This window comes from Cricetulus griseus (genome assembly GCF_003668045.3).
Source record: "Cricetulus griseus strain 17A/GY chromosome 1 unlocalized genomic scaffold, alternate assembly CriGri-PICRH-1.0 chr1_0, whole genome shotgun sequence".
Taxonomy (NCBI): domain Eukaryota; kingdom Metazoa; phylum Chordata; class Mammalia; order Rodentia; family Cricetidae; genus Cricetulus; species Cricetulus griseus.
Genome location: NW_023276806.1, coordinates 74870961 through 74897035, shown reverse-complemented (window position 1 = coordinate 74897035; position 26075 = coordinate 74870961). Strand labels below are relative to the sequence as shown.

The window sequence follows — 26075 nt, the reverse complement described above, 5'->3', positions numbered from 1 at the left end:
CTATGGGACCTTCTCAGGGGCCTGTGCACCTTTGGGAGCCTGAGCTGGAGCCGAAGCCTGAGCCTTAGCTGGGGTTGAGGCCTCTGCCTTGGTGTGAACCTTGGGCTTTGGTTGGCAGAGCCTACCACCTTTGGCCATGTAGCTTCTAATCTACCTCCCAAGCTTGAGGTGAGCGATGAAAGCAAGATGGCTGAGTTTGTGACTGGGGCCCTTTGGCATCTTGGGCTTAACCAGCTTGGGCTTCACAAGGGACTTGATGGCCTCTGCACACATGCTCATGGCCTTCACATTGTTTGCTTGCATCTTCTTCAGGCCTTTCTTGTTGTGCTTCTTGTCAAGGTGGATGTTCCTCAGGAACTTGGGGTCGACCCCCTTAAGAGATTCGTATCTTTGTGACCGGGGTTTCTTGATGCCATTTCTGGGACTGGTTGTGTGTGGTGCAATTATTGGACTTGGCTATGTCTGAATGGTATCCAGTAGTTCCAGAAGCGCCTGGGACCAGAAGAGAAAACCGGTGTCTCTTCTTATGTTAGGGAACTCCACATCAATGACCTCATTCAGTCCTACTCGTCCCTAAAAGCCACCTCTAACCATCATCTTCAGAGTTTGCCTTCTAAATGTCTCTTAATGAGAATTAAATTTCAATGCATAAAGTCATTTGCCCCAGTCACTTGGAAAACTTACTGGAAGAATGTCTTGAGTGCAAGAATTTCAGTGCCCCTAAACAGGGTAGTAGTACCCCATCTCAAAAAATCAAAATTCCACACATACACCATAGCGGGATAAGTTCAAGTCATGTCCAAACAGCATCAGCGGTCTTGAAGCATCATTTAACTTCTTACAGCCGATCTCCTTATCTCTCAGATGGAACAACAGCTGACATACAGAGTAAATCTCAATCTAGGACTTGTAATTGTTGTAGACAGATGCAAGTGATGGACACTGGTTATGAAAGAGAGATAAAGCTATTTTTTTTCTAGTTTTAATCTGTCATAATTTCTTTATTTTGTTTTAGGTGGTGGAGAGTACATAAGATACATTTGATATTGAAAATATAAAATTTAATAGGAACCTCCACAGCTTCTGTTCCAAATGCCTGTTCAAACTGTATAGAAGTTCATGGCATTGTATAGACTTCAGGTCTGGTTATTTGGGGTGAGTGATGTTTTTGTTTATCTGCAAGTATTTTTTACAATAAAGTTTATAAAATTATGTTAAAAGTAATTACTGCAAACATAAAATAATGTTTTAAGAATGAGCCAACCGTGATGGCACATTGCAATCTCTGCACTTCAGAGATTGAGACAGGAAGACCATGAGTTAGAGCCCAGCTGGGGCTATTAAAATGTAAGTAAGGAAGAGACAAAGAGAGGGAGAGAAAAAGAAAGGGATGGAGGAAGAGAGGGAGGGCAGAAGAAACAAACAGTAAATATATGCCCAAGAGTGTTGCTCTTTAGGTCACCTCTCCTACTTTGAAGGAAGGAAAACACTGTGTTTAATATGAGGCACAAGTAACAGCAAATATTTCTAGCCAAATTTAGCCAGTCTTTGTTTCCATGGCAACTGCTTGCTCTGAAAAAAAGGGCGGAAACATAAAGAGATTCTGTATGTGATTTCTGGTCACTTGTTTGAGACAGTCTGGGTAACTGTTGGGGTTATGAGGAAAGGAGTTTGTCCAAGCCAGGGGAGTAAAACATGAACTCTTTATGCACCATCTTATTTGGGAAAGCAATTTTTAATTGTTTAACAATCTGGCCTCATTTTCAAGCACAATTATCCTTCATAGCCTATCAGACTGCTGCAAGGAGTTGATCTGAGGATGCTCATCAGGGAGACATTAGCCAAAAAAAAAAAAAAGCTAGGAAGTAGGATGTAAGAGGTTCTAGTTGGGAGAAGTAGGTAGGCAGGCAGGATGCTGTTGGTTGTGTTCTGGGGTCTGTGCAGCCTCAAGGAAGCAACATGCTGGTGCAGCTCAGAGAATAACTGCCATAGCATGATGCAGGTAAATGCTACCTGTTAGACCTCATTGACATCTTAGCCACTCAGAAGGAACATTTTCTCCATGATGAAGAAAGAACCACTTGGGTCAGAGAGATGGCCCAGGGAGTAAAGGCACTTGTCACCAGACCCAACAGCCTGAATTTGATCCACAGCCCCCACATGGTGGAAGGAGAGACCCTACTTCAGATGGTTCTTTGTGTTCTGACACATGCATAGCACAGGCACACTCCCCTCTCCTAGGCATGTAGGGCTTTGTGTAAGCCATATAAGCAGTGATCCTCTGATTATATAAATCTCTAAAACCAGTATTTGCAAGCGATTTTTTTAAAGATTTTATTTATTTATTATGTATACAACATTCTGCTTCCATGTATATCTGTACACCAGAAGAGGGCACCAGATCTCATAACGGATGGTTGTAAGCCACCATGTGGTTGCTGGGAATTGAACTCAGGACCTCTGGAAGAGCAGTCAGTGCTCTTAACCTCTGAGCCATCTCTCCAGCCCCACAAGCAATTTTTTTTAACAGAGTGTCAATATGTAGCTCTGGCTGTTCTGGAACTAAGTCACTATGTAGACAAGACTGGCCTTAAACTCACAGAAGTCTATATGCCTCTGCCTCCTCAGTGCTGGGATTAAAGGCTAGTGTCACCAGGCTAGTTCAAACAACTTTTTCTGATAGAGTTTTTCATCATCTGATGTGAAAGACAGAAGACAGCACAAGTCCCCAACAAGTTTTTAAGTGTTTAACAGTGCTTTGAACACCTATTTGTTTAAAATGTAGACTTCTGGATCTGTTTTCAGTTGAAACACAGAATTACAATGAATATACAAATATAAGCTCCTTTGGCTAAGAATTCACATTATTTTTAAACATATATCAATGTGTTATAATTCACTTCAAGCAGATGAAAAGAAAAAGAGAAACAGTATAGTGCTTGAATACTTTGTGTCTCTAAAGGACAAATCTCTCATATAAAACTCTCATTATAAAGCTTTTCTTTTAGGGGAAGAAGGATCTGTTTCAGCTCATGATGGAGAAGGCAAGAGGCTGGAGATGGAGGGGCTAGGCTGCTTGCCTGAGTCTCTACGGATCAGCAAGCAGAGCAAGAGTTCCCATTCTGTACAGAGAAATTGTCTTTTAAAAGTCAGCTAAATGAAGAAAGACCACAACATCTTGATTTTACTTAATAAACAGACTGATGATAAGAGAAACACTTTTCCTCATTGTATGAGTCATGAAAAATTTTCAAGAGATATCCAGGATGCTTGTTTCCAAAACAGATGCTGTCATTACCAAATTAGCTCAGATCACTTATCAAACAGCTATGGGGTTAGGAGAATGGCCTAGTCAGTAAAGCCACTGTACAAGCAAGAGGACTGGAGAAACTACATAAAATAAATAAATGTGGAAGAAGAGAACAAACTCACAAAAGCTGTCTTCTGACCTCCAGACACACACACACCATGGAAAGTGTATCCCCCTACACAAAAAATAAAATCAAATCATGGCAAGCAATGATAGAGGAGGACACCAGCTGTTGACCTCTGGCCTCAGTGTGCAATGCACCCACATGCAAGCACACACATATACATGCATACATACATACATACATACATACACACACACTACCCAGCTATGAGTTCTATTAGGAAATTTATTTAGAAAGGACCTGGCAAGACTCCCCAAAATAAAAGTCCAAATTTATGTGTAACACTGTGAAAGATCTCTGAACAAAATGCCTCTCCCAAGAACCCTTTGGCCCAGAAATGCAAACTTTTGTTTGCAAATATGTTCATGCATTATTAATGCAAAGGCATGGAAGCAAGTAGAACCCCAGGGTTGTGTTACATTAATGCGACTGGAGAGCTAATCAATGCCACCTTTTATCATTTCAATGCACATTGTATCTTCTCCAGAAACTTAAAAAAATCTATACAAACTCAAAGGTAAAAGACAATTAGACTAAGATATTTCCATGAAAATATATGATATATGAATATGCTTCATATGTATACATAATATATAACTATCTACTGTGATTGTTTTATTTATTTAAATTAGAAACAAACTTGTTTTATGTGTCAATCCAAGTTCCCTCTCCCTCCCTTTCTCCCCTGATCTACTGCAATTTTTATAAATTTGGGGTTATTTAATATTTTTCAAACATTAAAATAGCAGAATTTAGAAAAAATGTTATATATCATGTTAATGTTAGGGAAACATTAACACAAAAAGCAAGTAATGTTTTTTTTTAAAAAAAAAAACACTTCAACACTCATAGTAAAATAAGAAGAAAAATATTTCAAACAGGACACAGTGAAGAATTCCAAGAAAATCACTTAGTTAGGGTTTCTATTGCTGTGAAGAAACACCATGACCACAGCTCTTATAAAGGAAAACATTTAATTTGGGTAGCTTAAATTTTCAGAGGTTCAGTCCATTATCATCATGGTGGGACATGGTAGTATGCAGACAGACATGGTGCTGGAGAAGGAGCTGAGAACAAGTCCTATAATTTCACTTGCAATCAACAGGAAGTGGTCTGAGACACTAAGTATGGCTTAAGCATATATGAGACCTCAAATCCTGCTTCCACAGTGGCACACGTACTCCAACAAGGCCCTTTCCACTAATAGTGCCATTTCCTTTGGGGGCCGTTTTTCTCAAATCACTAACACAACAATGTGATTCTCCTAAGTAATTTTTTGTCTAGCCTACTTGGCCTGCTATTTCTCTAATGAAAATAGACATGGAAGAAATTGACACACTTCTTTAAAACCCTGAAATGGTCATTGAGACAGAAACACAGTGAAACTTGAAATTCCCTTATGAGTTTCTTGCTGGTGGTGTCAGGATTTTTTGTTTTGTTTTGTTTTGTTTTTGTTTTCCCTTGATATAAAATCTTGTTTTGTAGCCTGTGTTGACCTGGAACTTGCATGCCCCTGACTCAGCCTCTTGAATGCTGGGGTTACAAGTCATGTCCCACCATGCCAGACTCCTTATGAGTTTTTTTCTTACAAATATTTATATGTTGTGACTAATTTATATGACCTGGGTTAAAGCTTCCTGGTAGAGTGGTTTAGTCCCATATGGTCCTTTTGCACAAACAATATACAAAAGTACAAACCATTGATGCTCTCAGCATCAGCCATTGTTCTAACCCACTGCTCAAAATAATTTGCTGATTCAAAACTTATTCACCGTTCATCTTGCTATTCATTTCTTATTTATCAACTCATTAATAACACATTATGATGAATCACAGCAGTCAAAGTTAACACTCTGGCTATACTTTAATAAATAGATGAAAACTAAGGCTTAAGGAGCAAACTTAAATGGCAAAAGACAAGGAAAACACCACTCGTAAAGACAGTTTGTTTATTTTTAGATCACAATGAAGCTAAATAATCTCCTGAGTCAGGAAAGTTTTCATTGCATCTTGTAAGCCTCCTATTTTTACTCTGTATCATCCTTTTGTTGGTCTCTAAAGAAAGCACTGAAACTTGCATTGCAAAGCCACCCTAACATCTTATTCTGTAATTATCTTTGTGGGCTGAGTCACAGAGCGAGCTAAACTTAAACCAAATGGTAATGTCTTGATACATTTTTTACCAACTTTTTAAGGATACAAACCACTTAAAAATTCAATTGTCTTGAATGAACTAAGAACAAATGGAGAGACATAGAAACACCACGTCAGGAGCAGTCTCTGAAACTAGTCATGATTGGGTGGGTAGGAGTTGAGAGACTCCACTTGACTCGACTTGGTAATCAGTAAAACGAACATGCAGAATGTGGGGAAAGCTTGGGCTTTGAAATCAGGAACCAAACCTGGATGAGTCTCTTGGAAAATCATGCTGATGGCCAAATTCATTAACTGACCAAGGGAGGTGGCTATCTAGACCCTATATATCAAGCTTCCCTCCCATCATAATGGCTATCATATGATGGAAATCTTAAAATAGTGGCTCCAAGAACTAAGAAAGGAAAAACACTGAGATAATTGATATGGGAACTAAAGCCAATTATCTTAGATTGAAATCTATGTCAGTGCTGCTTTCTAGGCCATAGGATTCTGACAGAGCAATAGCAACTATGGGGCTGGGGCTGGGGCTGGTCCCTGGAAAGGTGTATACTTAGCATACACAAGGTTCTGGATACTATCCCCAGCACCAAGGGAAGAGGTAACGAGTGATGCACATATTAGTGGCTTCTCCATCAGTGATGACCTGTACGTACTGTGGTGGTTACCTAAAGCTGTAAGGAGTTGAAAAATTCCTATCACCCATGATATCATAGTTGTGCCATAATGCTGTCTTACCTCAAAGTATTACATGCTTAGGATGATGTAGATGCGAACAAATCTACAGTGCTTACTGCTTAGATAAGAGTAGAGCATACACAATGATGTATAACACAGAGCATTTGGTAATGATACTACACACATACATACATACACACACACACACACACACACACACACACACACACAGTATGTTTCTGGTTTACGTATCCCATATACTGTAGCTGACAGAATCAACTAGCGAAGAGGAAAGCTTAAGTTTGGCTCTTAGCTGTGGAGGTTTTGGTCCCTGCTTAGTTGGGTATCTACCAAAGCTGCTCACTATCGTGGGAGTATCATGGCACCCAGGAATAAAGAATCTTAGCTTCCCAGAGGAGGCAACACCTCCTGGTAAGCCTTGCCTCAGGAAGTGTTCATAGCTCCCTGCCTTAGTTGCTTTTCTGTTGCTGTAAAGATACCATGACCAAGGAAACTTACAGAGGGAAGAGTTTATTGAGGCTTACAGTTGCAGAGGGTGAGTCCATGATCATTATGGCAGGGAGCATGGCAGCAGGCAGGCGGGCATGGTGATGGTGCAGTAGAAGAGAGCTTGCATCTTGACCCACAAACACAAGAGAGAGAGAGAGCTAACTGGGAATGGCTGACATTTTGAAACCTCAAAGCCCACCCAACAACAAACCTTCCCCTACAAGGCCATATCTCCTAATCCTTCCTAAACAGTTACATCAACTGACTACCAAGCATTCAAATATGTGAGCCAAAGCAGGTTAAGTCTCATTTAAACCAACTGATAGGGCCATACTAGAGAACAAGGATTTAACTGACGTGGACCTCTAAGGTTTCAAATTATAGCACTGACTTCATTCCATTTTCTGGGAAAATAATAGTTTTTCCTATTTGTTCCACAAGACCCCTCACCATCCAGTACTGAATAGAGAACCCAGGGCCTAATACCTGCTAGTAGAGCAGGTATTGTACTAGTGTACAAGTAGAGCACTTGTACACCAAGCACTTGGTGTACAAGTGCTCTACTACTGAGCTACTTAGACCTTTGCTTCCTAGTTCTAACCATCCAGCTTCTGGATCAGGTTCTCTTGAAAGTGAACTATACTGTAGGCAGAGTTTCTCTGTGTCTTAGCAGCCACTCCCAAATAACCATTCAGAGACTTTTTGTTAAAAATAAATGCTCAGCCAATAGCTCAGGCTAGATAGTTACTAGCTAACTCTTACATTTTAAATTACACCCCCCCTTTTTTTTCAAGACAGGATTTCTCTGTGTAGCTTTGGAGCCTTGGAGTCTGTCCTGGAACTAACTCTGTAGACCAGGCTGTCCTTGAACTCATAGAGATCTGCCTGACTCTGCCTCCACAGTGCTGGGCTTAAAGGCATGCACCACCACAGAACCCTTATTTCTTAATTACCCTCTGTCACATGGCTGTACCTTCTTTCAACATGGCATTGCTTCTCTCTGCCTCTCTTGTGACTCCCTAGACTCTGCTCTTCTTCCTCTGAGCATCTTCTGTCTGGCTGTCTTGCCTATACCTCCTGCCAGGCTACTACTAGCCAGTCAGCTCTTTTATTAAAGCAATCAGAAGATGCTTTGGCAAAGACACATCTTAACAGCGTAGGAAAAGTTTATTTCATAACACTACACTGCTGGACCAATTGAGTCTACAGAAGGACTCTGAGCTCAGCTGTCCTCAAGCTTTCCACTAGACTTCAGTGTCAGCTATACTCCTATACCAAGTGAGGAACAGCATCCCTCTACAGTGTACTAGGGTCTCTGACTTTATGCCCTGCTTTGTCCCATCCTGGCAGTTAAGTCCCGCACTCAAGTTGCAATTCCTGAATACCTTTTCTTTCTTTGCCTCACCTTTTTCTTTCTTTCTTTTTTTTTTCTGTTTTGGGGGTGGGTTGGGTATGGATATTGCTGTATACCTCAGGCCGACTTTGATTCTCACAAGCCTGCTGAGGGGCTGAGAGATAGACATCACTATGCTCCACCCTGAGTCTATTCTCTTATCTGACCTAGCTGATAAAACTGGAAATCTGTCTTGGTCCCTCTTCTGGAAAATGTAAACATCACTAGATTTCTAAAATAAAATAAATAGCCTGCTTTCTTCCCCATAGTCAGGACTACAGGAATCTGGACACCACCTGGCGTGGGACTGTGAGACGCCCTGGGCCCCTGGATGGATCCATGCTGCCTCACCTTGGGTCTCCACAGGCCTTGCTGTGACTGAAACCACTGTCAAGCATGTCTCTGTACATTCTCTGACCCGAGAGAGCGCCTAAAGTCAGCCTCTGGAGCCAAGCACCATCCCTTGAACATCTATGACCAACCAAAAAGGGACCATGTGAATCTAGCTCTCATTCCATCAGTTAGGAATCAGCCTGCCGGGCCCCATCCTCTGACAATGACAATCTCCCTCCCCTGCTCAGACAGCATCCCTCCCAGTACCAGTTGGATGGTGTCACAAAATTTATCTCCATTTTAAAACAAACTCCTAATGGTGGCTGCAGTATATGAAAAATTTAGATCCTGTGTTTTATCACACCTAGATTTCCATTGGTATTTTAGGCTACAAAACCTCAGGAAATTTGCTTTCTGACATCTGTGACAAAGACTTGAGTTCAGTCCTGAATTCTACTGGTTTTAGAGAATAAGCACTCACAAACTGGTCCCCCCTTAAGGTATATTATTCTGTAAAGTAGTTCCCCTGGTGACATTTGTACTTAGATGTTTTTTAAAACTCTAAATCTTTGTAGTAATGATTATCTTAAAATAAAAGTGGAAAAGCAAATTAAAGGTATTATTAGCCATTTGTAGATCAGTATTTTACTTTGGGTAAGACTATAGAGATAATGGGTAAGAAAGGGCTTTGTAAAATATTATTCAAGTTATTATTTTAGTCATTCATGTGTTACTGCATTTTTCTAAATGTGCCATGAAAATAAGGAAGGCATATTGTTCTCTATACTATAATTATGCTTTAACTGGAAATAGGCTCTTAGCCATGCTTCCATTATTCCCTCTGTTGCTATTTACTTTCTTTGTCCTGCAATAGCTATGCATTTTTAAAATGATAGAACCACACACCAAGAAAAAAAAAAAAAAGGCTTAAGCGTTGATCAGTTTCTTTGCCATTACATGGAGCTGCTCTTAAACACTTTCAAACAGATAGCCATACTTCATGAAGAAGCACAAAGCAAACAGTTCCTGATTATAAATAAGATTCACACATTAAAAGAACAAAACAAAATTAAAAAAAAAAACAACAACAAATAAACCAGAAGACCCATGCTTCTCTCAGCTGGTTTGACAACACAATGCTCGGTGATCAAGGGCAAAGCGAGGCAGTACCAAACAAAGGCTATGCTTTTATAAATGCTTAATGTGACTGGACAGAACTGTTCTTAGGCTGAGTTTTCTGACCCCCTTTGCCCTATTTGCTTCTGCCTAATAACTACATTTAGAAAATAATAGCCACAGAAACGTTCAGAGCCTGGGCTGAGGAAGTAGGTCTATCCTATAAAGTACTTGTCTTGCAAGCAAGAGAATGTGGGGGCATTCCCTCCCCAGAACCCTGTGAGAAAAGCTGGGTATGGTGATCTGCAGTTCACAAGGCCAGTGCATCAGGGATGTGGAAGCAGGAGGAGCCCTGGGACTCACTAGCCAGTCAGCCAGGTGTACTCAGCCAGTCCCTGGCCTGGGAGAGATCCTGGCTAACACATAAAATCTGAGGAGTGGCCCTGGGTTTTCCTCTGGCCTCCATACACACTGACACAGGTGCAAATGTAAATATGCTCACACAAGAAATATTCAAACTCATTAACAAGAATTTCTTCTACACAAAAACAAATGTAACAGGTAAGAATGAGAAGTTCTAGTGTGCCCCTGTAGGGCGACTGCAAAGGACAGTAGAGCACTGTGCATTTGAAAAGGAGGGGATAAAAGATTCTAACAGTGACCACCATGAAGAGACAAGAGGACACACATAGCTAACTGGATCTAAACATTACACAATTAACCCATTTCTTTTCTTTTTATTTAAATACACATTTATATTGATTCTTTTGGGAGTTTCACATCACGAACATCAATCCCACTCATTTCCCAGTCCCTTCACCATTGTAGTGTCCCTCTCCAAAGGAAAAAGAAGTAATAATGCAAATAATTGACAAGTATTTTTAAAATCTTCAGCTGTGGGTTTCTCCGCTGATGCAATAAGCCAAATCAAACCAAATAAATAAGACCAGATTTAATAAACAGAGCAAAGCAACTCCCGGGTGACTCTCGGAAAGGCAGGAGAGAAATCACGTGGCAGGCCTAGCAATTGGCGTAGTGATTGGATTGTCTTGAACAGCTCCAGGGGAGGAGCTGACTCTTGGTGGGATTTCTGAGGGGTGTGATCTGGAATGGGGGAGAGTGAGTGGCTGAGGTTGAGCTTCCACCTAAACAATAAGAATATTTAAAAAGCAAACTAAAGAAAAAACAAAAACCAGAACAAACAAACAAAACCCCCCACCTTGCTCGTCCATCTTTCCCATCTCTCCTGTGCTTCTTCATCAGTCTCAGTAGCATTGGGAGCTGTTGTGTATCCTGCAGCATGCCCTTTTGTCCTCACAGCTTTACTTGTAAATGTTCATTGCAGTGAGTCTTTGGTCTGGTTCAAGGCCTCTAGCTTCTGGTGTTGTGCCCAAATTCTGAACCCCCAAATCACCAAGAGGCCCATTTCGATGCAAAAGCAATGAGTCTTTTATTGCAGTTGTTTAACGAGCTAACACCATTAGCTTCTGCCTTTCATCCATCCATCACAGAGGATGGCTGGGGAAAGACCCCAAGAAACCACGGGACAGAGATCTTATAGGACAGTAAGGGGAGTGTCTAGGGGTATGTACAGGCTCAGGATTGGTGCACTTCCAGGCTTGGATGCCCTGCCCTGTGTTGATTGGTCAACTGGTTGTTGTGGTCCATAGGTCCTCCCAGGGTGGTTGTTATGCTCTGTAAGCCACTGCTGTGGACTTGGCTGTAAAGCACACCCAGAACTGTAAAACATAGCCCCACTAGCTCACTTCTGATTGGTTCCTTGCCATGAGGCGGGCATCTGACCTCCTAGTGACCAAGGCAAGGTCAGGGAAACACGTGTTAGACTGTCATGGCTGCCAAAACGGGGTTGGTCCCTTCACTGGTACCTCATCAATGCTGTACCCTCACCATATCTCCTCTTAGATATCCCGCTGTTGCCCCAGTCATGAAGATTCTGTAGCTATGGTGCAGGGCCAGTCCCTTCCCGCTTTCCAGCAGGTCATAGATAGGGTAGATGTTGGGGAGTGCCAACTCAAAGCCTTGGATGTGTGCCAGGTTGCTGGGACCACTCCCCTCCCTCAGCTGAGGGGCAGAGCCAGTTCTCCCACACCCGTGGTGAGGGGTGGAACCAGCTTTTCCAAGTGGAGGAAGAAGCCCTCATATTAGGGGTGGGAGCAGGGGGTTGTCAGCTCTCCAATGAGGGGAGGCTGGCTCTCTCCAGGCCAGTGAAGTGTGGGGCCAGCTCAGCACAGCCCCCTACTTCAACACATGGTTCAAGAAATGGTTCAGATGGGTCACTGTAGTAACACAGGCAACAGAAATCAACAGAGACACGAGCTGCATCAGGACCATGGACCCAGACATGGCTATCAGCATCAGTTTGGGCCGGGCTGTCACTATTGCCCTGGTGGCAGCTCAGTCAAGCCACACAGATTAGAATGGGACCAGCAGTACCACAGTCCCAGGATTCCATCATGGCCACAGGTAGTGTCCCAGATCCTGGGCATCTGCTCAGCATTTGATGATACTAGAAACCATGGACATCAACTTAGACCCTGGCTGCAGTGAGGTCACAGGCTCAGATATAGTCCTCAGCCTCAGCTTGAGGCCAGATTCCTCCATGCCCTCAGATGGCAGTGCAAGCTATTCAGATTTAGATGGCCACATGTGGTAGCATGGCCCTTGGGCAACAATATGGCCTTGTGTGGAGGCACAGACCTTTGGCATCCTCACAGCCTTAGGTGGTAACAGGTAAATACACCATTGGGATTTGCTTTTCATCATTAAGAGATGAAACAATAAACATCTTGGAAAACAGTTTTCCCCAACTAAAGTAATATCTCTCCTTAGGAAAAAGCTATGTGTATGTGTGTGAGCTTGAGTGAGTTTGTGAGCATCACATGTGTGCTGGAGCTAGAAGAGGACAGAAGAGAGGATTGGATTCCTTGTAACTGGAGTTACAGCTGGCCATGAGCCTGTCTGTGGGTGCCAGAAACCAAATCTCTGCAAGAGTAGCAAGTGTTCTTAATCCTGTTGCTGCTTCTTAAGGCAGGGGGGGTCTTTTGTTTTTTTTTTAAGATGTTATTTATTTATTATGTATACAACATTCTGCTTCCATGTATATCTGCACACCAGAAGAGGGCACCAGATCTCATAACAGATGGTTGTGAGCCACTATTTGGTTGTTGGGAGTTGAACTCAGGTCCTCTGGAAGAGCAGAGGACCTCTAAGCCATCTCTCCAGCCCCCAGGCAGGGAGGGTCTTAATCTAACTTTACAAAAGTTAGAGTTGAAAGTATAGGTCAAATTATTCTTCCAGTTCTCATTTTCCATCAGCATCAGACACAAGGACTTCAGCTCTTGAATATTTGAGTGACCGTGTGTACTGGTTATTGAACCCAGTGCCTCCCATAGATAGGCTAAGCATGCACTCTGCCACTGAGCTATACCCCTACCCCCAGTGTACTAACTATAGAATGGTTGTCTTTGATATAATTAGTTGTTTTGGAAGTAAATAAAATCCCTTTAGCTGCTGCAGACATTAGATTACAAAAACCTCCAATAACTTTCAGATAATAAGAGAATGCTCTAAGATCCTATATCAGATCATAATAAACAGATCAAGTTTCCATGGTTCTCATGGTCCATATACTTACAAACCCTAAGTCCTGGTTCAGAGACAATGAAAAGGGCTGTACCCAAGAAGGGTGCCTGCCTCATATGTAGAGGACCTGGGTTCAAGCCTCTCTCAGTAGTAAAAGTTTATCTCCCAACTCACTTCTCTTGTATTGTGAAATTTACAAGGCTCTATGATCGGTTGAGGATTTGTTTGTAAGGCCTCCCCACACACAGTGAGAAGCAGCCTTAGTGTGAATTCCTGTTTCTGTAATCTGGACTCAACTCTTGTTATCTGTCAGCAATGGATCCACTTGCCTATTAGATGCCCTTGTGTTCTGAATCTCTACAGCTGTTTTCTCCATCAAAATCCTTTCCTTAATAGCCCCCAAAGCCCATCCAAGAGCGAAGGAGAAGCTTGTCTGGTGTGAACTCCACAACAGCAACAGACTTTTTGTCTTGGCTGTCACACATTCCTGGAAGGATCACAGTTTATAATATACAGCAGCCATTCATTTGGACATGGAGCCTGTGTCTCAAGATTCAAAGTATTCCTGTATCACCCCAGCATGATACGTGGCTCAAAGAGAGCAATTGGTTATTGCTTTTTAGCTTTGTGTTGGTATTCGTTATCACTTCTTTTATACTCCCTCCTCTGCCTTTATTCTTCATACTTCATACACAGGGACACTTGACACTGAACACAGCCGTCATGAACACTGGAGATGGAAGGCTGTCAATATCCCTTTACTTCCAAACAGGCGCACAAAAGTTCCAGTAAGCAAGAGAAATGAGTTTTAGGGAGAGGAGGAGGGGAAACTGGCTTGTCAACAGAGCAGCTTTTACGTGTCTAAATCTGCCTGCTTTGGGAAGTAAGCCAAAGTCAGGGGTCCAGGACTATTCCGATTCTATTGCATTCCATTTATTATTTATATAGTGCTTATTGCTGTAGTCACAGAGTGCTTTCCAGTGAAATACAACATACCTTTGGGAGCAAAGAAGGAAATGAGGAATGGGGAAGGGGGGAGGTGCTTGCTGCAGGCTGGTTATCATGTGAGATGCTGGAGCCTTGACTGAGCCAGGAGGCGCCTCCCCTGTCTGACACAGGTGTGAATAATGCATTGTTCAGTATCAGCAGCAGAAGCATTGCAAGCTGGAAGCCAAGCTTTGTACACAGGGTTTTTCTCCTCTAATCAAAGTTCTCACAGTCCTGCACAGAGTGGGTGGGGGGGAGAAATAGTTCTCTTGTATCCACCCCGAAATTTAAAACCTGTTTGGAACATAAGCGTTACCCAAACCCACAGTATATCCTCACCTTTCAAGTTTTGGTGTTTGTGTGTGTGTGTGTGTGTGTGTGTGTGTGTGTGTGTGTGTGTGTGTGTGTGTTTTCATTTAGTTTTGGTTCCTGTGGTAACTGAGTGAGCAAGTTCTGGAATCTAAGTTTTGCTCATATGGATAACATTTGGAAATTCTCATCAGGGGAAGGAAAGGAGAATCGGGTGATGACGTCAGAACACTTCTGCAGCCCCATCAGTGTGTGCAGTAGGGGTTCAATACATGCTTTTCTTCGGGTAGTTCTCCACACCTCTCCTGAGGAAATTATCCCTCCTTAAGGACATCCCAGAAGCCCAGGATCCCTCTGAAAATACAAAAGGCATCTGTGTGCTTTGACACCAGGTATGTGATGGCATCAAAGGTGATCCTTCAGCAAATGGTCCTTTTCTTGGGTAAGCAGGTATTTCCATAAGACACAAAAAGTCATGGAAATTTCTTTCCAGAAATTCTTCTTGTACCAATGAATAAGTTAAATACAGCTGCTTTAGCCTGCAGTGTTCAATATTATCTTCAATGATTAAAAAGGCTGACTCCAGTGGGAGCGGAGCCCACACTGCAGAGATTATTATATTCTGAACCATTTTCTGGAGGAGGGATGGGGGGTGGGGAGGAAAAGAACAGGAAAGATGTCACCTTTCGTATGGAGCTGCCTGCCTCAAGATGACCGCCACCCTAGACAGCTTTGGCTTGCTTCTTTTCTTTTGTTGAGACAGGATCTCACTCTGTAGTCCAGGACGGCCTCAGACTTGTGATAATTTACAGCCTCCCAAGTCAGAGATTAAAGGTGTGACGTGGCTCAGGAGTCATAATTTAAAAACTTAAGTGTCCCGTGAACTATCTACTCTTCAGTAAGGTATGTTAAACATCAGACGGGTGTGGTGGATAAGGCCTGTAATCTCAGCTGTTCAGAAGGCTGAGGCAGGAAGTTCACAGCTTCCAGGTCAACCTGGATTACACAAGGAGACCTTGTCTCTAAATACGTACGTAAACAACATTAAAAAAAATGTTAAGTACAGACATGTCTCTTAGTGGTGTGGGAAAGGAGCCAGCAGAAGCATAAGCCTATTCTGGGGGTGAAATAGAGGCAAATGTGGGGACAAAGGTGACCCAGGAAAAGCCTGAAGCAGCATGTTTTATAGTGTTTGCAGAACACTCGAAGAAGCACCAGGATTTAGGCTGTGTTTGCTGCACACAAATAAAACAGGACAAGTTAGGAATGGTGGGAAAGTTATGATGGTATGAATTCTAAAGGAAGGGTTGAGTTCAAATGATAGGCTGTTTGTGTTAGTGGGGCTCAGGGGAACCCCCTTCATGGTTGCTAGATGACACTGGGGAAATTGGAGCCCATTCTTGGGTTTCTCAGTCTTGTTAATAAGAGAAGTTAAGAACAGACTTAAGCTGGGCGGTGGTGGTGTATGCCTTTAATCCCAGCACTCAGGAGGCTGAGTCAGGCAGATCTCTGTGAGTCCGAGACCACCCTGGTCTGCAAGAGCTAGTTCCAGGACAGCCTCCAAAGCCACAGAGAAACCCTGACTCGAACTCCCCCCACCCCAGACTTAAAGAGCTTGAGGACAGTTCATCAGAGTTTAGAGGAAAAGCACCTCATGGCAGGCAAAGTGAATTCCAACAGCTGCCTGGAAGAAGAGCGAGACGAGGTCAGACACATGGCAGATAAACAGCCACATGACGCAAGGGGAACATTAAAGAAAGAATAAGGAAGATCAAAGAGAAAAAAGTGTTCTGGTCAGCATTTGAAAGCAAGACACAGAAACAAAGAAAGAAAAAGGAAGAGTTACCCCTTCCAGAAAAGTAGTCAGACCCAGCCAAAGGGTCCCATGGCTGCTGTCTTGTAAGGATTTGCCGGGGAATGAGGGTGATAGGGAATTCTGAGAGGGAAACCTGTAGTATCTCATCAAGGAAATAATTTTCCCACACTATCTCTTTAGTGTGGCAGAAGGTGGGCCCAACTTCCTGAGGTGGTCCTTAGGCCAGGTGATTGAACTGGCCCAACTGGAACATCAGGTCCACCCATCGATTCTATTGTCTTGACTAGAAGGAGTTTTCCCTTAAAGGCCTTCAGTGCTCCTCTGACACTTGGAATAAGAATCACAGAAGTACGAATGGACTTCTAATTGGAGCAAAGAAAGAAAGAGAAGGAAGCGAAGGAAAGGGGTGAGGGAAGAACTACCGGGGGTCTATTGCAGTGCCATCCGTGGGTCCCATCTGCTCAGCACAGATCCTGGGGAGAGAGCAGAGACTCCATGTACATGAGAAGTAGCATTAAATGATGGGGTGGGTGAGTACAGTAGAAGTCAGAAATAGAACACACTTGGAGTGACTAGAACATGAATGAGTGGCTCAGAGGGATCTCCAGACTGTGAAATGCTAAGTTCTCTGGCTATGGTGCCCCTAACTGATCAGCAACCATCTTTTGATTCTCAAAGACATTACTTTTAGGTCACTTTTCCTGGGACATGTGAGAAAACATCTCCTTGTCCCAAATAGGACACCAGTGACAGACCAAAGTAAGCATTCCTTCAAAGAATAACTTGGTGAAGTTTATTTGGCTCACTTAGAAGAGCCTAGGCAAAGGGTTACAAAGAGAGTATGTGTGATCCCATAACAGTTTTATGTGGAAAAGTCCAACCCCTGCACAGTGACAGATGGAGGAGGAGAGACTGGAATCCCGGGTGTGGGTCTAATGACCTTCCTCATTCCCTTGTTCTATGAGGGACGTTAATAGATCTGGTATCATGTGGGCCTCATGAAGATAATCACAGGTTCTCTGATTTCAAAACTGTAGTAGTCAAGCCGGGTCCAGAGGACAGCACTCCACACCACATATTGCTCAATATATTAACTACCTGTACCTGGTCGTATTTTAAAAGAAAGCACATCCAGTCGATAATACTTAACCCAAATGACCAGGGAAAGTGAACAGCTATTCCATTTAGTGTGCTTTTGCTCCAATCATTAAAAAATATTTGCATCCATCATGATCATCCCATGAAGACGGCAGTGTCAGTAAGCGATCCTAAACCATCTGCAGAAGGGAAGGCACTGGCTCACATCTAGATGGGAAAGTGTGTTTCTAAAAGGAAGAGGCAAGTTTCAAGTCACAAACTTGCAACCTTCCTCAGACCTCTTTACCCTATACAACAGGCTAGTGGAAGCCTGTGGCAGAGAGGTGGACAGGTCGAGTTGTGTGCAGCAGGGCTCTCAGACTACATGCTGTGGAACCCTCTATTCAGCCCTGTTGATGGTAATTCATGTGCAAATACGGACCCAGATCTTCTGATTTTTCCAGGGAAGTTGGACATTTATATGGCAAGTCTGATGTTTTAATGTTGATGCATTTGAAAATGGAAATAAACAAACCTCATGTGATTTGAGCACACATGACCAGCCTCGAGGGGGAGACTTCTGCTTTGCCCCTGTGTATTTGGCTCCCTCCAGAAAGAGCACAGAACTGATGTCCCTGATGTCTACACTCTAGACTCCCCATTCCTCTGCCCCAGGATCCTACTTGATCTCAAGTGCAGCCACTCAGTTTCTTAACTCTTTGTCAGTTTCTTTCCAGTGATTCAGTTTTACTTCTTGGGGGTGGTGGGGGATTTGGAAATGATGTTGTGGCGGGGAAACTTAGTTTTCTATCTTTTCCTTTACTTTTCTTTCTTTCTTTTTTTTTAAAAAAGATTTATTTAATGTATGAGTGCTCTATCCACATGTACCTTATGCATTGGATCTCATGGTAGATGGCTATGAGCCACCATATGGTTGCTGGGAATTGAACTTTGGACCACTGGAAGAGCAGCCAATGCTCTTAACCACTGAGACATCTCTTCAACCCTGAAACTTAGTTTCTTTTTTGTGGTTGTTGTTTGTTGTTTTTCATTCAGTACTAGGCTGAGCTATATTCTGGAGCCAACTGGGTTGAAAGGCTTCACGCCCAGGAACTTCATAGGAAGATGAGGAAGTAAAAGGACTGAGCCCACTGTAGTGATTGGAGAGAAATAATCTACCAAGTCAATGCCAGGCCTTGACTGCCTTTCAGTCCCCACACAGGCTCTTGAACTTACTGTGTTCCTCTGACACTGCAGACAGCTATACTGTGCTCAGAGAAAAACAAAAAACAAAACAACCCAAACCAAGAGTAACATAAAAGACAACTGTGTTTGCTCTTAAAGAAACAAATAAGTCACAGGAATAGGATGACAGAGAAAAGAAAGGAAATTTATTTTTATTTTTCTAAATAGATATTTTAACTCTTGGTAAACAGGATCTCATTTATTGACAGTAATTTTGAAAATAAGCATAGTACAAATGGACCTTTCTCTACATTTGGAGATGAAAGTGCTTTGAATGTGATGCTTAAGTAATTCAGACACACTATTAAATTAAAAAAATTAAATTAAAAATATTTGTCGGGGGGGGGGGCACTCACAGTGAGCAGAAGACAACTCTGTTCCTTCCACAATGTTGATCCTGAGGAACAAATTAAAGTCATTAGGTTTGACAGCAGGTGCCTTTACCCACTGAGCCACCTCACTGACCCTGGACACACCATTTCTTAGTTCCTGCTGAGCACAAGGTGCCAGGCACTGTTGGGAAAGGAAAGGCAAACAGTGGCTGGAATCTCTTCTGAGCAGCTCAGTGGTAGATTTTCAAGGGGGACGAAGGTCCCCATACAGCCCATGTCAAATCTTAAACAGCTCCAAGCAATGAGAACACTGCACGCCAGACACCGTGCCCAGAAACATCCCTTCACATTCATGGGGCCATAATTCAAAACACATTTACTTCACTGCAGCCACTTGGTTTTCGTTTCTCTAAAGAAAAGAGCAAAATTGCACGTTCTTAGGAGCTCCTTTAAAACCTTAAACAGTAAGTGGTGTTAATATTTAATCTTGAGCCAATCGAGTCAAGCTGGAGGTTTCAATTACTATATACAGTGATTTTCTGTTTAGCCTCATTCCTTTCCCAGCCTCCATATTGTGTTTTCTCCTTACACCATAAGGAATTTCATGTCCATTTGTGAAGAAGAAAAAAAAAAACAAAAAACAAAAAAAACTCTGTCACTGTTCTCTCCCCACTTTCTCCCTACCTAGCACTAAAGCTGGGAAATCACACCTAGCTTTCTATTCTAAAGGTTGATAATAATTATCACTAAACACACACAGGCAATGAAATAAAATGGAGCAGCCTGGTGGGCCTGTCACCCAGTAAGAAGAATGAATTCCAGACGCTGCCAAAATAAAACAGGTTTGACTAGAGTCATCATTCATTTTATTTTGATGCTTCTCCAGCAGGGTCAAGAGAAGCCCCTTAGGACCAGAGAACAGTGTAGACCCCGAGGACATTAGTTAACAATGAAGGTACTTATTATAAAAAGTATTTCTTTAGTCAAGTCACTTTTATTTGGCACGTTACCTAGAGATTGCCTTCAATCCTTAGGTGCTCATTTCCTACCAATAATGGACAGTGTGATTCATCACTGTGTCTCCTGCAGCAGCTACAACCTCAGTGCTGTGGAGCAGTGTACTTGGACCCTGTGACATCTATGGAAGTTGGATCCCATTTTCCAGACAGAAATAACATTCATGTGGTTTTTAATTTATTTTTAAGTAGATCCTGACCTAGTATACAAAATTGAGAACAGGTGACCAACATTTCCCAAAGAATGATAAAAATTCAGGGCATTTTAAAGAAGAAATGCCTTCAGGGAAAGTTAACTGAAAAGCCCATGCCCAGACCAAGTAACTGGCTGTGCTTAAAATCATTTGGGTAAGGACAGGGGCCAAGTTCCTGAATGGAGTGCTTTTTAGTATGAGCGAGGCTCTGGGTTTTGTCCCCCAGACTGAAAAATAATAAAATGAAATTATATAATTAATAAAATGAAATTGGGTTTTAAAACCATGTGGTTCCCATCCTGTTCAACACTGTTAAACCTTGATATCCATGCTTTAAACTTTTTATCCACATCCTTCCAAACATTTCTAAAGCTACACAAGAGGGACAGCGCTGCCCAGCAGGGAAAGGCATTTGCTACCAAGCCTGACAACTTGAGTTAAGTTCCTGGCACTCACATGACAGAAGGAGAGAACTGACTCTTACAAGTTGCATATAAATAATAGTAAAAAAGGAAATAATCTGAAGCTATTGTAGTAATATTAAGTAGTCAATAAAAATGTCTTAGAGTTTTGAGTGTCGTGAAAGAATAGAAAAATGGAAAGAGCTCAATTGGCCCAGCTAACTTTACTTGATTACTTACATTTTTTAAAAAAGGGACTAATCAGTGTTGCATGTATGCAGCCCATTGAAATGTGACAGTGCCTCCGTCTTCCTTGAATCTCTTCTCAAGTAACTTTTCAGAAGTTTGTATTAGCTTGTAATAAATGTACAGTAGAAAATTATTTTGGTGGCAGCATCTAATAGTTTTTTTTAATAATAAAAAAAGAAAAAACAAAAACATATCTAAATCAGAGACTGAAACGAATCAAACAGCTCCATGAGTGACCCCGGGAGGAGTTTGGAAGGTGTGGCTTGGGGCGTAGAATCTGTTCACTGGCACACAAAGTGAACTTAAATGGCGGCATTGCAGGACAGGATTCTGATGGAAACCCAGCAGCACCGGATGCTTGAAAGTGTCTTCCGTCCCATGACTCTTGATGAAAGAACTTGAACCTGAGCTATGACGCAATCGCACGCAGGTCTTCAGGGAAAAGACTCTGGTTGAGAGCCTAAGCGTGTAATTACTAGCTTGTTTATGCACAAACCTCTGCTCCTATTTATGTCTACTGAATGCAAACAGTTGTGTGAGCTGCAGCTATTCCTATGCATCGAGCTTTCAGCCCATTGGTTATAATAGTGGATTTTTCCCTCCCTTATATCAATGAGGATGATTTAATTTTTTTATCCAAGATAGCATTCCACATGCATTCATTCATTTTATTAATCCATGCTATCCACCTTACCCGGTGTATGCTGGAAAAGGATTCTATCACTAAGCTATGCGCCCCAGCACAACGTCTGTACTTGTTAAACATATTTTGCCAACTAAAAGCCTATATTGTTTATAGTATTTTTTTTCAATGTGGTTTTTGAACCCAGGACCTGGGACAAGCTAGACAAAAACTACTACTGAGATATATCTCCTATTCTGATTTAAAACAACTTTTAAAACCCCATTATTTGGTAAATTATCTCAAGTAAAAAATGATGTTCGTTATTATTGTAAGCATGTTTCTTTGGCAGTATCTTTATAAGCCAAGCAGTGTCAGTGGCCTGGCTTTACTACCCTGGGCTCCCATCCACATGGCTCGGGACCAACAGAGATTCCTAAAGAAAGGAAAGCCCTTGCGAACATGCTGGCTGCATTGTGCAAGATGAAAAGACAAAGCTGCAGACGGAGAACCTTCGGAGAACACTTCCAGGTAACTGAGCATTTTGAACAGTCTAGTGGGAATGCAAGCTCTGGCCCAGGCCGAGATGATGAGCTTTCACTGTAAAGTCCCAGCATTCCGGTGGGGGTGCCAGACAGTAAAGAAGGAAGCCTACTCAGGAACGCGTTTCTGAGACCTCTCTGTAGAGATAAAATGTCAGTCTTTTTTTGGCTGCTTTCTGATGAGGTGTTTTGGAGCAGTCGTAAGAATATCTTCTATTGCCATAAACACAGGCCATCCAGAGAAAGGAGAAGCAGCGACTCTGAAGACATTAGGCATCACCGTAATGAGCCCCCATCTCTCAAAAAGAGTGACCGTCCTGTCGCAGACAGAGTTGCTTTCTCTAAATGCCAGTGGCTGGAGCTGTGCGTCTTCTTCTATGTGCTTTTTCTGGAGGACAAGCTTGTTCTGTGTCGTGTATTGCTTCGTGAGCTTCAGAACAGCAAGTCTCCCCACACTGGGCAGTGGAGCCCTGGGCCAGAGCTCAGGAATGGCCCCCTAGCCACAGAGAACCCACTGTCGCCTGCTTGTTTTTCTTCAGACCATTTTCAAAAGCATGCTGGGAATTCTTCCTCTCTGGGGTTTCATTTATCTAAGAGCATCTTGGCATTTTTCAGATTATCGAGAACCTACTGCAATGTGATGGCGACACAGTGAGTAAGGAGATCAGGACAGATTGCTCCCCCAGACTGTTTTCCTGATATGGTTAATAAGCATTAGTAGATAAAAATATAACCAATCGGGACCCGGCAAGAACTGGAGGAGTACTTCTAATTCAAAGTCTAGTGTAAATTCGCCCTTAAGAAAAAAATCAGAGAAGAGTCTGATGAAATTTAAAACCTCGAAATGGAGTGTTGTTTAGTTCCCTGGAGATGGAGGTGATGGGCAGAGCATTTGCCTAGCCATGTGAGGTCCTGGGTTCCATCCCTAGGGCTGTTTTTAAAAAATGGATTTTTGAAATGGTGGATGGATGTAGACATAAGCAAATCTATGTGTGTACAGAAGTAATTTTCTCTTATTAGGATCAAGTAAATTTTTTCCTTCTTCTCTAAAAAATAAGTTTTATTAATTCTTGGCAAATTTTATTAAAAGTATTTGGATTATATTAACCTCCCTTCCCCCAACTCCTCCCAGATCCCTCCCCATTTACTTACCCAACCAACTTCATGGTCACCCACCACTTTTTTCCCTCTTTGAAAACTAGTTGTGTCCAATTTGTGCTGCCCAAGTACTCTTGGGTATGAGGCCATCCACTAGAGCATGGTCAACCTAGCAGGGTCATACACTGAAAGAAAAGGGACTTTCCTGCCCCAGCAGCCATCAGTTGCCAATAGTTCTTCAGCTAGCAGTGGAACTTGAAACCCATATCTCCTTTCAATGCTGGAATTTGGGTTGGCTTGAGCTTGCACAGGTCTTATGCAGGCTGTGAGTTCATATGTGCAACTCCCCTCCTGTGTCTGGAAGCGTTATTTTCCTGGAGTTTAGTCATCCACACAACCTCTGGCTCCTACATACAGTCTTTACACCTCCAATTCTACTATGATACCTGAGCCTTGGGAGAAAGGGGTGTGAGGTAGGTGCCTCATTTGAGGCTGAGCCTCTGGGCACCTTAACCAGTTGTGAGTCCCTTGTTAATCATCATCTACTGCAAAAAGAAGCTTCTCAGACAAGGGTCTAGTGATTCACTATGGGACAGCAGGGACAAGCATACATCCACATGTAAAGGAGCCAGTGACAGTTAGCATCATTACACGGAACAATCGAACAGAGGTTTTTTTTTATGTATTAACTCAGCTTCTATTTCTGAGACAAAATTTAGAATTTATGCCTCAGTAGGATAATGCATCTACAGCAGAGACAAAAGTAAAAACACCACAAACAGACTCATTTTCTGATGGGTAAGTACACCCCCTTATGTATAATAACAAATGTTTACCTGGTCAGGCAAATAGACATAGACCATGACTCCTATTGGCAGGCTTTTACTCAATGGTATTGATTCAAAAAAGCAGAAATGTCAAAGAAACTTTACTGTTCCTCTTCTATGTTGACAGTCCATATACAGTGTGTATTGCATGAAACAGCACTTATTGGCCATGTTTCGTGTGTAGAACTTATACATGCTTAACTCTGTAATCTTGTGCATAAAACACAGAATTTGGACACACAGTTCCATGTGTGTCCAATCACAGATGTACAGGGAATCAGATCTTTTTAACTAGTTGCTTATAACATGGAAATTTTAAAGACTTAAATATATATTTAATTTAACCTTGACTTTGGCAAGATAGTTTTTTAACTACTCAAAATCTCAACCAAATCAGCAGAAAACAAGCAATTGTCTTCCTGAAATATAAAATCTTGATCAGTGGCAGAGGAAGGTGGAGCTCTGTGAGTTTAGGGCCAGCCTGGTCTATATAGGAAGTTCTTGGCCAGGCAGAGCTATGTGTAGGGAGCCGGTTCCTGCATTATCCATTACGGCCCAGGTCGGAAACGGAGCAGGTCAAAACTCCCGTGCTGATCAGTAGTGGGATCGCGACTGTGAATAGCCACTGCACTCCAGCCTGGGCAACATAGCGAGACCCCGTCTCTTGTATGTCCCGAGCCCGCTATATTTTCTCGCCAGCAAGAAATACACGCAGGACACTCGGATCCTTCTGCAGACAAGCTTTAATGCATCTTACCAGAGCGGAGACTAGAGCGGAGACACTGAACTAAGAAACCCATCCCTTAAAAAGGCTGACAAGCCGCCTGGGACATGTTACCCTATGAATGGCTTCAGCTCCTCAGGCCAAATGAGCCACGGGATAGGCAGAGATCAAAGGAATGGAGATTACCCAGCGCCTGTGAAGTAATTTACATCTTGGTGTCTTCAGGCACCATTATTGTAATGGATAATGCAGGAACCGGCTCCCTACATATCCCCCTTTTTTATTAATTAATGAAAAGGCTTTATATTTTTACAAGCAAATAGGTCACCCATATGTTGAGGGATAGAGGCAGAGGTTGAACCTTCCCAAATCAAACATTAAGACTGTGTACGAGAGTCGCCATCAGGCTGTTAGCTTGACCCGAAGTACTCTCGACCTGTCCTCTGCCGTTTTTCTGGGAAAGGGAGTCTCGGGGCAGGTAACCCTTATGCAGGTCAACGTACCTCTCAGAGAAGCCTGTATATTAGGCAACTCTGTGCGATGCCTTTGCTCAGCATCCCTCATTGGGGCTGCTCAAACCAGACACTCTACCCTGTGCAATGAGCCTAGGCTCCGGGTGTGCAAGAGCTGTCTGGCCGGCGGCCTATTGCTTAAGCATTGTTAGCCAAATATCAGTGGAAGCGCTTGGGCGATCTCTTGGTTTGAGCCCTGGAGCTTACAGACCAGCCAGAGGAGTAACACCAATCCGCAAACGGCTGCATCAAACAATCCCACCCCCACCCCTTTAGCGATACAATCTCTCCGCCAAGGACAGGAGTTAATCTGGATAACAATAGCGGCTCTCAACTCCCGGGGGGAGGGTGGAGTTTCGACTTTTGAAGGTCTGAAGGGGCTCTTCGGGTTGAGTCTTTCTGGGATCCACAGGGGATTTTCTTCATCCTGTGAGAAAACACAATATCGCTCCCCTGGATCTTATGAGAATAGGATCCGGGCCTCTCCAAAGATCAGTTAAGATATCTTTCCATTTTACCATTTCCTTTTGGCCTTTTAGGTTTTGAGGTGAGACGCTTGGCCCGAGCGTCAATGTTTATGAGGCTTTAAAGCCCCAGGCATTCCAGGCCTTTAAGAAGTGTTGAATAGCAGGCATGGCCTTTTCCCCTATCAAAGACTGGGAAAGCCATCTGTAATTTTTTCCGCTCCTCTGATGGTAAAAAGGAGTCGGTACCAAATAATGGGGGTGCTGATGGAAGCACACCCGCTGGATTAATAGGCGATGGCCTCATATTTGCTTTCGTTTTTGGCAGCCGATATCTATCGGGGTGGTATCGTGCTGTCTCCTCCTCTAGCTCTGCTTCCTTGCTAGAGTCTGAAATCTCAGAGTCTGAGCTGCTCAGCTCCAAGGCCTCTAGTTTCAT

At 42.7% G+C, this 26075-nt stretch overlaps 1 pseudogene; it reads right to left on the bottom strand.

Moving 5' to 3' along the window:
- On the bottom strand, nt 1-26075 carry LOC107978373 (annotated as a pseudogene).